Source organism: Bombina bombina, chromosome 11 (assembly GCF_027579735.1).
Source record: "Bombina bombina isolate aBomBom1 chromosome 11, aBomBom1.pri, whole genome shotgun sequence".
NCBI classification, from domain to species: domain Eukaryota; kingdom Metazoa; phylum Chordata; class Amphibia; order Anura; family Bombinatoridae; genus Bombina; species Bombina bombina.
The window spans coordinates 129,958,911-129,972,865 of NC_069509.1; the positions used below are offsets into that span (position 1 = coordinate 129,958,911).

At 38.3% G+C, this 13,955-nt stretch overlaps 1 non-coding gene across 1 annotated transcript; it reads right to left on the minus strand.

Annotated features, from left to right (window-relative positions):
* Positions 1-876: 876 nt before the first annotated feature.
* TRNAY-GUA (transfer RNA tyrosine (anticodon GUA)) lies at positions 877-964 on the minus strand. Its single transcript is given in 2 exon segments — positions 877-912; positions 928-964. It is a non-coding gene; the product is annotated as a tRNA-Tyr (tRNA).
* Positions 965-13,955: the final 12,991 nt, after the last annotated feature.

The window sequence follows — 13,955 nt, forward strand, 5'->3', positions numbered from 1 at the left end:
ATCGCCACACTCCACAAACTCTGTTATTGCATCGATTATCTCCCTATTAGTGTGCCATATTATGCCCTCTTTTCTATCTCTCTCTTCTTAATAAGTTGCAGTCTTGCAATCTGATCCACAGAAGCTTCATTATTGAAGGCCCAAAAAGAGGAAACATCTCTCATGGAATGAACTGTAAATCCCTCAGGAAGGCTGCTAACCAGCAGTCTCATAAACAAAAAGAATTATAATTCTCAACCATAAAGAAGAGAAGTGTCAGTAGCTTTCTGACCCTCCTTTTTCCTGAAAAACACACAAACACGGCAGAGGACTGGGGAAAATCCTTAGTCGCCTATAGATAGAATTTCAGAGTACGCACAAAATCCAGATTGTGCAACAAACGTTCCTTATGAGAAGAAGGATTAGGACATAGAGAAGGAAAAACAATTTCCTATCTGAAACCGAACTGTGAACGAAGAACCACCTTATCAGCATGAAAATAAGATAAGGCGATCACACTGCAAGCTGAGAGTTTCACAACTCTCTGAGCAGAAGATATAACAAAAGAAACAAATCCTTCCAAGATAGCAACTTAATATCTATGGAAAGGATGGGCTCAAACGGAGCCTGCTGCAAAAATTCTTAAGAACAAAGCTAAGACTCTAAGGAAGAGCAACAAACTTAAACATAGGCCTAATTCTGACTATGGCCTGACAAAAGAAAGAACATCTGGCACATCCGCCAGATGTTAGGAAAGAATTCCTACTCCAGACCTTCCTGGATAAAGGACAAAATCCTAGGAATCCTGACCTGACTCTAAGAGTAGTCCTTGGATTCCCACCAATAAAAGGTATTTACGCCATACCCTATGGAAAATATTTCTCAAAACAGGCCAATTCATTCGAGCCGTAATTGAACCAGCGACCTAAGGATAACTTATTTGTTCCTCTACAGTCCTCCGCTCTACCAGCTGAGCTATCGAAGGAGACTCCGAACCTGAATCAAGGTCACAATGATTAATTCAGAAAAACCACGCTTAGATAGAACTAAGCGATTAATCTCCAAGCAATCAGCTGCAGAGAAACGAGATCTGGAGGAAAGAATGGACCCTGTGTTAGAAGGTCCTTCCACAGAGGCAATCTCCAAGGGAAAGAGATGACATCTCCACTAGGTCTGTATACCAGGTCCTGCGAAGCCAAGAGGAACCAGGAAGGCTAAACTAAAATCCCAAGAAACCGCCAGAGCAATTATCAGGGCGGCCCGCGGATCTTTAGACCTTGAACCGTACCTTGGAAGCATGGCTTTCTGTCGAGACACCATCAGATCCAACTCCAGCACCCCCATTTGAGGGTTAACCTGAAGAAAACCTCCGGATGGAGAACCCACTCCCTGGGATGAAAATTCTGACAGCTCAGGAAGACCTCTTCCCAGATGTAGAAGAATGGCATATAGAGAGCCAATGTGGGCTACCGCCCACAAAGCCGAGCCGCCTCCTTCATGGCTAAGGAACCCCGAGTTCCTCCCCGAGCTGACTGGAACCTGAAAAAACCTGGCTAAGGACAACTGAAGACAAGCTCTCTGAGCATGAAAAATCGATCTTTACTCCAAAATGTTGATGGTGAGAGCAGACTCCTCTTGAGTCCAAAGTCCTTGCTCCTTTAATGAGTTCCAGACTGCTTCCCAGCCCAGCAGGCTAGCGTCAGTGGTCACAATCACTAAGGAATGTCTCCAGAAAACATGCACCCTGAGACAGAGACTCTTGAGAAAAAGAATCTCTTAAAGCTGAACCAGATGTATCTCTGAGAGAGCTCCGAAAAGGTCACCGATCCATTGACTGAGCATGCATAACTGCAGAGCTCTCAATGGGCTTGAGAAAAAGGATGACGTCCCTGGGACCCTCAGACCAATTACCTCCATACATTGAGCCACTAAAAAGTGAAGGAAAAATCAGCTACAGCTGGATTCAAACTCCCAACCCTCTGGTTGCAAGATGACTGAACTATCTACCGGACCACTAAAGCTTCCTGTTGGCCGAACAGTAGACTGTAGAGAGAGGTAAGAGGAAGAAATCTTTGATTGGCTGACCTCCGTTAGAAAGATGCTCATAGATAGAGAATCTAATCAGGTCCCCAAAGAAAACACCCTTGTAGCTGGAACAAAGGAGCTGTTCCCTAAATTCACTTCCCATCCATGGGAACGTAGAAAAGACAAGATCTCTTGCAAAAGAGTTTGCTTGAAGAAAAGATGAAACCTGAACCATATATTGTCCAGGAGAGCATCCTGTAATTCTCCAAGACCTAAAAGTCTTTCTAGGATGTGGAGAAGATCCCGGATTATGGGAACAAGAAGATACACATCCTTCAGGTCTATGTTCGCCTGAACAGACCCTCTTGAATCAGAGGAGAGTGTATACTGCTTTGAAGGACAGTACACTGAGAAACTTAAGCAAAATACCTAGATCCTGTTCCCTGATGTGGTAGAAAAGACAATTTTTTCACCCGAAAGTCAGATGTTAATTCTGCCAGACCAGGTCTAAACAAGGTCTCACCTTTGCAATGAAGCGCCAGAAGCCTAGACTTGGAGGAAACATTAAATAAAATCCAAATATGACCACGGTTATTATGGGTTTGCCACACCCGTACTCAGGATTGAACCTGGAACTCCTGGTTTGCAGCCTTTTGTTCTGTCTCTGCATCACCAGGAGGCTCTTCCGTGTCTTGGTCAAATAGGATATAGAACCTGCATCTGCAGTGTTAAAGAGCCTAGGCTGTGCCACTAAGCCACAGGTAGGCTTCTCAGCTGACCAAGATTCCATCCACAACACCCCACAGATGGCACAGTAAGTCTAAGAAGACAAAGCCTCGCTCTAGATGCTCACAAAAACCTCCAGCTTCTTATCCATAGATCCGCAAAGGAGCAGCTATCTTCTATAGGAATGGAAGTTCTCTGAACCATAGTAGAAATGCTAAATCAAGGAAAAAACCCTATTAAGAGAATAGGGGAAGTATGCTCTTTCTACACATAAAGTATATATTTTTCCACTTAAAATTTAACTTTTACTAGTTATATTTAAAAAGGCAGCAGAAATAGAAGTTGTATCAAGCGTGCCAGAAAAATAGTAAAAAACACAACTCTGTAACTGTGACTTGTATAAAGTACTTTAATGTTGCTGATTTTAGGTTGTCTATAACTTATGAGGAGGAGGGGAATAATCAACGATATTAGGTAAATGTAAGAGCCTCTATTTAGGAACTGTGTCCTGTATTGCCTTATATTAAGGTAGATTTTTACACTAAATATACTATATATCACTTCCCCATCCTTCCCACAATATGCCCCAAATGTTACAACAAATAAAAAATATCGATTAGAAGATAGTCTGAAATTTACAGAGTGCAGTTAAAATAAACACGAAGCCCCTCGTTTATTTTAACTGCACTCTGCTAATTTATAAAGTGATAAATTAGGAATCTCCAAGCCTCCATCTATAAGAGATGTGTATAGAGTATTTTAAGAAAATCTTGGAGGACGGTGGTGCCCAATATAATCGTTCAGAAATTGTGGTTTTGGTGCCTGAACATTTCTGGTGGTGCTTTACAGTACTATCTCCAGAAGGTCATCAATATCATTTTAGTGTGCTGTTAACTTCAAAACCTGGCACTGTATATGGGTGAAATCAGCTTGATCCTGATTATGAGGATAAGCTGGAATAGCCAGGAGGGTGAGAAAATGAGACATTAACTTATGTATTTATAGTTGTAAAACGGTGTACCAGTCTGTTTGCCTCTATCTATTTATTTGTGATTTGTTTTTAATTATTTTTTGCAAGTAAAAGAAAATCTCTTAAATATTTCAAACATTGCCAGAAATTTGTCATGGAGACCTCTAACATTCTGATAATTGTGCTCATACTCTGTAGATGATGATGCATGTAATATTTGACAGCTACATTTTCCTCAGTGTCTGATATAATTTGGAGCCTTTGTTGGTCTCTTTTTCAAACTCAAAACGAAATTTTCAGTATCGTTTATTTTTTTTTAACAAGAAGTAGCCTCCATGTTGCTATCCAATTTCAGCTACACAGACAAAATAGAGGTTGTAAAGACAAACACGGGACGTTCAAGATATGGTTCTTATCTGCCATAAAAATCCATGTTTTTATGTATAATTTGACAATACATTTATTAGCCTTTTGTTGGCAGGATAATGCTATTATTGAACATATATTCATACCTTTACCAAATTGTAAGCAACTAAATTCTGACTTGAATATGTGGCTGTTGAAAACTATTGGACTGTCATATAAACTGAAGACAAAAAAAATCCTGGTTGAATACAACATTTTCCCATGCAAAACTCTAAAGCTTTGGACTGGGGCATTGTAAGCAATGTATACAACTAACATAGTAAAAGTAAAGCTTTTTAACACTCCACAATCAGTTACCTTGCTAAGCTCTCAAACTGCCTGGATCTCAATAATAAATCTACTGATTCCTGTATTTTATTTTTTTCATCAAATATAGTAAATGACCAAGCTTTGCAATGGATAATGGGTCAAAACACAGACAGTAATAGCAGAGTAGAAACGTTTTATTTACACAAACCCAACCCAGGAAGCAATATTTTCAGGTTTTTTTTTTTAATAGAAGGCAATAAACACTTAAAGAATATAGAGTTTTTTCACCAGCAGTTTCATTTCCAGGTACAAAACATTCCCTTACATACCATATGAGACTTCCCATGGTGACACTGTAATGTTGGGAAGCACTCCAAAGGGCATAGTCATGTATGATAAAACAAATAAAAAAAAAAGGTGTGTGTGCATCACTTAGGAGGAATATACACATGGCAAAACCATGGGATGCACAGTTATGGTGAAGTACAGCACTCCGGGATGGTGACCTGACACACATTTACTTTGCATTAGGATACTGCATAAAATATAATTACTACATCAAGGAGTGTGTGTAGTGTTTTCTCTAAATAAAATGCATTTAAAAATGCAGTAATGGACTTTTAGACAAATAGAAAAAAAAAATTGTCTTAAAAGTAAGATCAAATTTTAATTGAGACTAATACTGCAGTATTGGGGCTCCATGTACTAAGCAGTCAGCGAGCTACCCGCAACAAATCTCGCGTCAAAATTCGCAAAATGATATGTACAAAGCCGTCAATTATGTTAAAACTCGCATCTTTAAAATTGCGAGCGTACTTATCCGCCAAACCTCGCTACCGCTCCATTTTTCACTGTAATTAGACACATTTGACCACCAACTCGCCAAAAACGAATGTACTAAAAAATCTATTTGTCCGCTCGCTACAATTTCCGCTCCCACCTCGTTATTTTTGCCTCGCCACCTTTTAGGTGGCGGGCAAGGTACAAAACAATAGGAAAGTCAATCTAGACGCCAGTCTAGACATATATAAAAGGCAGTAATATCAGCATTGTACTTACAGCATAACTGGCGTCTAATTTGTCTCTCATTTCCATGTACATAAATTGCGCCCAATTTGTCGACTGTAATTAAAGAGTAATCTATATTTTAAATTTGTATTGTATAGTTGTCAATCTTTATAATTATTTTTATATTAATATTTATATATTATCAGATCCAGATGAAGCCATATCCAAATTGTAAATAAATATTACAAAAATAACGCTCTGTTATCACTCTTCAAATTTTTTTTAACAATAATAAAGTTATTTAGATAAGTTGAACTTTTATAGGAGCAAAATTCTATTCCCGTGACTACTATGATGTTCGTGACACCTTGCATGTCACGTGTTAATAATTGGCCAGACAATTCAACTGAAAGTTAAGTACATTAGCTTAGTCGCGGCGAGCGAGGCGTCAAATTTATCAACAATCCGCAACTGCTCGCGGCGGGCTAGACTTGTCTATTTATTGGGGGAATATTAGTACATAGCGACAGCGGACACCATTTCGCCCGCGGCGAGTAACGGCGGGTTTATCCGCGTCTACAATGACGGATGAATTGACGGCTTAGTACATGGAGCCCTTGGTTTTGTACTCCCTGGTGTTCACTGGTCAATGAGGACAACTGGCCCTGTTTTTTTTTTTTTTTTTTAGTTAGGATTTTATTTGGGGGGTTGATTGTGTGGGTGGTGGGTTTTACTGTTGGGGGGTTGTTTGTATTTTTTTTTACAGGTAAAAGAGGTGATTTCTTTGGGGCAATGCCCCGCAAAAGGCCCTTTTAAGGGCTATTGGTAGTTTAGTTAAGGCTAGGTTTTTTGTTTTTTTTTGATAGGGCTATTAGATTAGGTGTAATACAGATTGTATTATCATACTGTGTTATCTATTCTTTGTACACCTATAATACACTAGATCACCACACAGAGTCTGTAAAATACACATATTGATACACTTTCCCAGTTTATCTTCATATAGCGCTGTTTCACTCTCTATTTCTGATACATATATATGTGTATATATTTTTTTATATATATATATATATATACAGTATATTTATTACACACACATACCTATATAATGTATGTATATATATATATAATACTAATCCTTTACTTCTTAAAGGGATAGTAAACACCAAATATATTATTGTTTAAAAAGATAGATAATCCCTTTATTTACCATTCCCCAGTTTTGCATAACCAACACTGTTATAGAAATATACTTTTTACCTCTGTAATTCCCTTGTATCTAAGCTCCTGCAGACTGTCTCCTTATTTCAGTTCTTTTGACAGACTTGCATTACAGGCAATTAGTGCTGACTCAAATAACTTCACGTGCGTGAGCACAGTGTTATCTATATAAAACACATGAACTAACACCCTCTAGCTGTGAAAAACTGTCAAATGCATTCAGATGAGAGGCGGACTTCAAGGGCTTAGAAATTGGCATGTGAGCCTACCTAGGTTTAGCTTTTAACTAAGAATAACAAGAGAACAAATCAAATGTGATGATAAAAGTAAATTAGAAAGTTGTTTAAAATGGCATGCCCTATCTGAATCATGAAAGTTTAATTTGGACTTTACTATCCCTTTAATACACACACAGCCCCCTGGCTATACATAGTTTGTTAAGCCAATGAGCCCAAAAAAAAAAAAAAAAGGAAAAGTTTACATTTCTGAGAAGTATGCAATTGCAAAGTGACCCTGTTTTCCTCCTGACCAAAGGTTCTGGCAGTGTTTGTTGGAGAGCTATAAATCACTCCCCAGCAACTCACATAAATTAGCAGGCATGTGACCTTCCTGCTCTGTTATACAGCTTTAACACTGTGTCTACAAACAAGGGTTGCAGCATCTCTCACAGCAGCACCCTCTTGCAGACACGTGATATAAAGGAACTTTTCGTTTAGGGGGAGAGGGGAGATGCTGTATATACAGACTATATGCTGTAGTCCTGCACCGTGCAGGACTCTGCACTAAGTAGTCGGGTAAGAGACGGGCCTGGCGGGGGGGCACATGGATGGGCAAAGAATTGCCCCCCTATAGTGATGCCTATGACTGGAATGCATAAGCATTTCAGGAAAACTGGTTAAAGTGGTGGTAAATGTCAGACTTTAAGAATGTTGCAAGTTAAAATGTATTAGTGTACAAGCTAAATTGAATAATTATTATTATTAGTTTTTAAAAGTGGATATATATTTTGTAATAAAAGATTTATAATACTACTGTTTCTAACCCCCCCCCCCTCTTCATTTTCTCTTTTAAATGGGTTATGACCAATGTTCCCTCTAATTTTTTTTCCGTGCGTGCAATTATTTTTTTCTGTGTGCGGGCTTGATACCGCTTGTGTGCGGCAATATATATATATATATATATATATATATATATATATATATATATATATATATATATATATATATATATATATATTTTTTTTTTTTTATTTTTTTTAACATTTTATTACAGATTATATTATTAAATATTTCAAGCTTTTTACACTGGTTTTACTTTAACCACGTCTATAAAAACATCCTAACATAAAATATTCCTGCTTTAAAATATAAACATATATATATATATAAATATATATATATATATATATACACACACAGCATAATGAAATAAACCTGGAGACAGTAAATGTTGTTATAAGGTGATTATAACCCTGAGGCCTGGGGTGTGAGAATATTTTGTTGGAATATTCACAATTCTTAAAGTCCATGTGAATACACTCAGTTTTTACCAACTTCTAGTGCAAAAAACAGGCCCCCTTTATTTAATTGCTGATAACTGATTTTAGTATATATATATATATATATATATATATATATATATATATATATATATATATATCACATTGCTGTTAACTGATTTTAGCAAATATAGAAGAGAGAAAAAGTCTAAAAATAAGATTAAATGAGATCTTTGATAAAAAAAAATAGGCCCGGGCATTTTAAGGCAAAGCAGCCCTCCCATACATACTTACACACAAACATCACAGGTACATTCCGATGCATGCACACTACATATAAACACACTCATATGCACACACCACACACACACACAAACACCACATACACACACTCATTTGCACACACATATAAATACCCACCACATGCCCACACTCATATGCACACACACACACTCATAGGCACACACACCACACATCACACATACGCACAAACACATGCACACATGAGCTTCATCAAACACGACAATATAAAGGGGACCAAAGGAACACATCACTTTGCAATGAAGCACATATCCTGAAAGTCAGACTGCTGTATAAATACTACAAACACACCTATGCCTCCTTGCAGTATAAAAGGCTACTCCTGGCAACTAGTTTACTTCCCAAAACACTAAATCTTACTGTTCTGAAATATTAAAATGACTTCACAGACTCTGTAAAATAAAAAGTTTCAAGACAACAAATAACTAACCGTTACCTTCCACAGCCTCAATCCACCAGTTAATGTCAGGAAACCACAAGCACCTAACTCCTTCTCTAGCCTCACCATGTAGGAGCATCCCTGGACAAGTTTCTTACAAAGAAAGCTTCCACCTGCATTACAACCAATAACTTATGGGATCTGATAACATGCCGGCGGGTGTGTAAATGAGTACAGCCTACTCGCTCCACCCAAAAAGCGGACCTGCTTGCAGCATTGTGTCCCCACATTATTTTCATAAGTAGAAGCCCATGTGCAGCAACAGTGAAGAAAAAAACAAACAAAAAAAAAATTATATATATATATAAAATCAACCAGCCCTTATACATATACAATAGTTTACAAAAGATTAAATATCTAGAAGCATTGAGAGGACTCAGGGTTTATATATATATTTTATGTATAGACAGCAGCCCCTCTGTTGCTAGTGCCACCCACAATACACAGAGGGACATGATATGTACTTTGCTTTCTTCAAATAAGGGATTTAATTTGATGTACTTGTAGCTGCCTTATATTTCTACTAATAACATATATGAATGTATGTGTACATATGTGCCATTTCTTTAAAATTATGAAATGTTTTTGTGGAAATATTTGAATAATTTGCAAACATTTGAAAGCATTTTATGTATAATATTGGGGTATTTTTGAAACTGCAAAAAAAAAATGATTGGCTCAATTAAAACAAGTTAACTCTATGAAAAAATATTTAATTACCCCTGCCCTTACTTTTTTTCTTTTTCTTATTTTTTTATGCACATGGCAATAAAATATCAGCTCGTGGTGGATACATGAGTATGTTAGAAATAGGATGGAGGATCATTTTGAAGAAATTATAATTACTAGAAAGTTCACTCATTTCCTATATATACAGATTCATTTATTAATTAGTCATAAAATATGTATGACACTCAGTGGCGTATTTAGGTTTTGTGCTGCCCTAGGCACTCAAAATTCTGCTGCCCCCCCCCCCCAACATACACAAACACACACAAAAAATATATATATATATATATATACACACACATACATACATACATATGCACATACATACACAAATGCACACCAACATACACAGATATACACTCATACATACACACTATGTGGCAAAGTCTGAAGAAGGGGTTAATAGTTATTCTGAAATAGGAATCCCCAACCCCCAGCAACACATTTCCCATGTGATTTATTTTTTCTGATAACCTATTGACATCATCCTCATGACAAGTAGGTTAGAGATAGATAACAGGAGGGGAGATGCCACACAGTCTTGAGAAGGAATTGAGGAAATGAGAGCAGGGAGGGGGGAGACTACCAACAGAGTCAGACACAGCTACTTTGAAGCATAGATTCATGTAAAGGAGTATGAACAGCTTCAAACATCTAAGGCACTACTGACAACAAATAATGAATGAGTTTGTTACTCACGCTGTCTAAAGGGTCCTGCTCTAACTCCACCAACATGAACATACTTCCTACAGCAGCACGCACGCAGTGTAAAATGATTCTGTGTGCTGGGGGCGATCAGGTGACCTCTGTCTTAGATTGCTCTGTCTTAGATTGTATAATAAATTAAGGGTTTTTGGAGGCAAGTGTCAGGTTTTTTTTTATGAATGAAGGCTATAGTAACTGCTGTTATTGCCGGTCCCTTCTTGCTGTGCCTCATTTAGCTTTCCCTCAGCGTCCTATGCTAACAGGGCAGGCCAATCAGTTTAGCTAGAGAAGGAGCCGGTCTTATGGCTCTGAGTCTGTAGTCAAAATTAGTGTAGCGACAGCAACTGCTTATTACTCAGTCAGTCTGGGGTTTTTAGTGTAGCGCGTACAGGATGTATAGCGCTCTCCAGGGCCGGACTGGTACCAAAAAGAGGCCCAGGCATTTTAGGGTAAAGAGGCCCACTCCCCCGCTCATCATTTCTTAGTTAACCGTATACCAAACATGGAAAGTATAATACTTGTTTAAGTGACAAAAACATATTTGACAAATCAAACATGCTTTTTTTAAAAAAAAATAAAAAATAGTGTACAGTAGATGACAACTGTATATACAATTAGTATGAATGACTAGCACAATATTCAATTTTGGGGCATTTTAGCATGATTGTCAGTGCTATAATGGGTATTAGCTGAATAAGGCTTGTGCAATGTTAAAGGGACATTAAACCAAATTTTTTTCTTTCATTATTCAGATAGCGAATACAATTTTAAACATCATTCCAATTTACTTCTATTATCTAATTTGTGTCATTCTTTAGATAGCCTTCGTTTAAGAAATAGCAATGCAGATGTGTGAGCCAATCACAAGAGGTATTTATGTACAACCACCAATCAGCAGCTTCTGAGCCTATCTAGATATACTTTTCAACAAAGAATATCAAGAGAATGAAGCAAATTAGATAATAGAAGTTAATTAGAAAGTTGATTGAAATTGCATTCTCTTTCTAAATCATGAAAGAAAAAAATTGTGTTTAACAAATAACAAAATAGCTAATGTGAGAGTCTAACTGGAATGGAAATGTTTCCAAGTTATACAGCATATAACACTGAGATTGAAGTAAGCTTGTTGATGTTTCTGTGGGTATATGTGTTTAACATGGGTGTTTGTAAACTTGCATACCAACCTGAGGATTGTATCCCTTTAAGGTCATGAGTTAATGACAGGCTTATATTATGTATGCTGTTTGCCTATTTTCACCACATCTGTGTAAGAAAGCCTGCTTGTTATTGAGGTAAATAGAAGTAACCGTTTACATTAACAAAGGTGTTCGTGAACTTTAATACCATCCAGAGAATTATGTCCCTTTAAGGTTCTGAGTTAATGACAGACTAATATTATATATGTGGTGTCCCTGTTTTCACCACATCTCTGAAAAAAGCCTGCTAGTTGTTTAGGTAAATTTGAGTAACTGTTTATTTAAACAAAGGTGTTTGTGAGATTAGATACCAACCAAAAATGTATGTCCCTTTAAATGTCAGGCTTATATTGAATATGCGGTGTCACTATCTTCACCACATCACTGTTAAAAGCCTGCTTGTTGTTTGGATAAATTAGAGTAACCATTCAAATTAACACAGGTATTTGTAAACTTTATTACCAACCAGAGGATTGTATCCCTTTAAGGTCTTGAGTTAATGACAGGCTTATATTACGTATGCAGTGTCACCATCTTCAACGCATCTGTGTTAAAAGCCTGATTGTTATTTGGGTAAATTAAAGTAACCGTTTGCAGTTCAATATCTTTGGTAATGTGGCTGTGTTAATTTGAATGGTTACTCTAATTTATCCAAATAACAAGCAGGCTTTTAACACAGATGCATTGAAGATAGTGACACCGCATATACAATGTAAGCCTGTCATTTACTCATGACCTTAAAGGGATATAATCCTCAGGTTGGTATGCAAGTTTACAAACACCCATGTTAAACACATATACCCACAGAAACATCAACAAGCTTACTTCAATCTCAGTGTTATATGCTGTATAACTTGGAAACAGTTCCATTCCAGGGAGACTCTCACATTAGCTATTTTGTTATTTGTTAAACACAAGAGGATGTTTTAACCTTTTTTTCCCATTTTTTATTTGATAATAATTAAAAGTTTGCAAACTTTTATTGCAGTCAATGCTTTTAAAACTGTATTGATAAATTAGTTTTTTTATAGCAGGCTGCAAGAATATAGCTGAGTAAGTCTGCAGCCTTTCTGAAATGTCAGCAGTTAAGAGGTTAACTCTGCCCTTCAGCTTAGTTGCAGCACACAGTCTGCTAAAAAAAATGTTGGAGTTCAAAGCACTGCAGTAAATGTCACCTTTAATTTGTTGCTCCTAAAGAGATAACGGCACCTCAGCAGCACACTCTGGAGCACATCAGCATGCACATGCAAACACAAATCATTACTTGGCCGATGGGAAGGAATGTAAGTGCTAACTAATGATTTGTGTTTGCGATGTGCATGCTGATGTGCTCCAGAACAGGAAGTTTCACAAACATTGACTCCAAAGAAAAAGAAAAGGTCGGGTCCTCTCTCTCTCTCTCTGAGAGACCAGAGTGACCTCACCTACCTGGCCACCTGCTGAGTCACAGCCTTGCATCTTCACAGTGCACTCGCAGCTCTCCTCACCTAACAGTCTGGCAGTTGAGTCTGGCACACACGGTCGCACCGCACACGTCACGCACTGCTGCTCCCCAGGTCTCACTGAATGACAGGCAATATGCATGATGGAGCATTGGCCTGGCGGCAGCATCTTTTCCAGCCTGAGGCCTCCCTCCAACCACTGAGTGACAGTCACACACGTGACACACAGGCAGCCGCAGCAGCACACTAGTCTGGCACACCTCTGTCTGACAACAGCTGTCTCAGCTGCTCGCTGCTTCTCTCTGTGTCACGTGGACCCGGTACGCGGCATGCTGGTATCAATGTAGTGCAGCCGCGTGCCGGGTGTCGTCAACATCACTCAGTGCGCTCAGACCTCCTCCTGTCAGCTCATTAGCATTTGCGTATGGCCGGAAGCAGTGCGCCTGTGTGCGGCCTATCCGAATGGGGAATGTATTATGGCGGCAGCCGCCGGCCTGAACTAGAATGTGATGTGCTGAACTGTGTGTGCAAATATATACACAAGAGTCGATAATAAAGTTTAAACAAAGTTAAAAAAAATATTAATAACATTAACTTCAAATTTATTAAATATTGGAAAACAAAATTCAGTTTATTTTTTTATGCCGTGATGTCGCAGTGGGCGGGGCTAAAATACCTTGCGGCCTACCGGTCATTTGCCTGCTATGCCCGACGTCCAGTCCGGGCCTGGCGCTCTCTTCCACTTCCGGCTCCAACATTCCTACTAGCACTAAGATTAAAAATACTGTGTGCAACACTTATGAGCTAGTGGTGGCAATGCAGAAACCGGGACAGTTGGGAGACATAGATAGTGGAGGCAGTCAGGCAGGTGCAGAGCTGAGATCCCAAAAATGTAGAACTAATTTGCCAAGTGCCGCCTGCACTGTGCATTGGACCCAGCAATCTGTCACTCATCTAGCCTGATTCTGTGTTCCTGTATACAGCGCTGTTGCCAGCACTGAGCTAATATACTTTTAAGCTG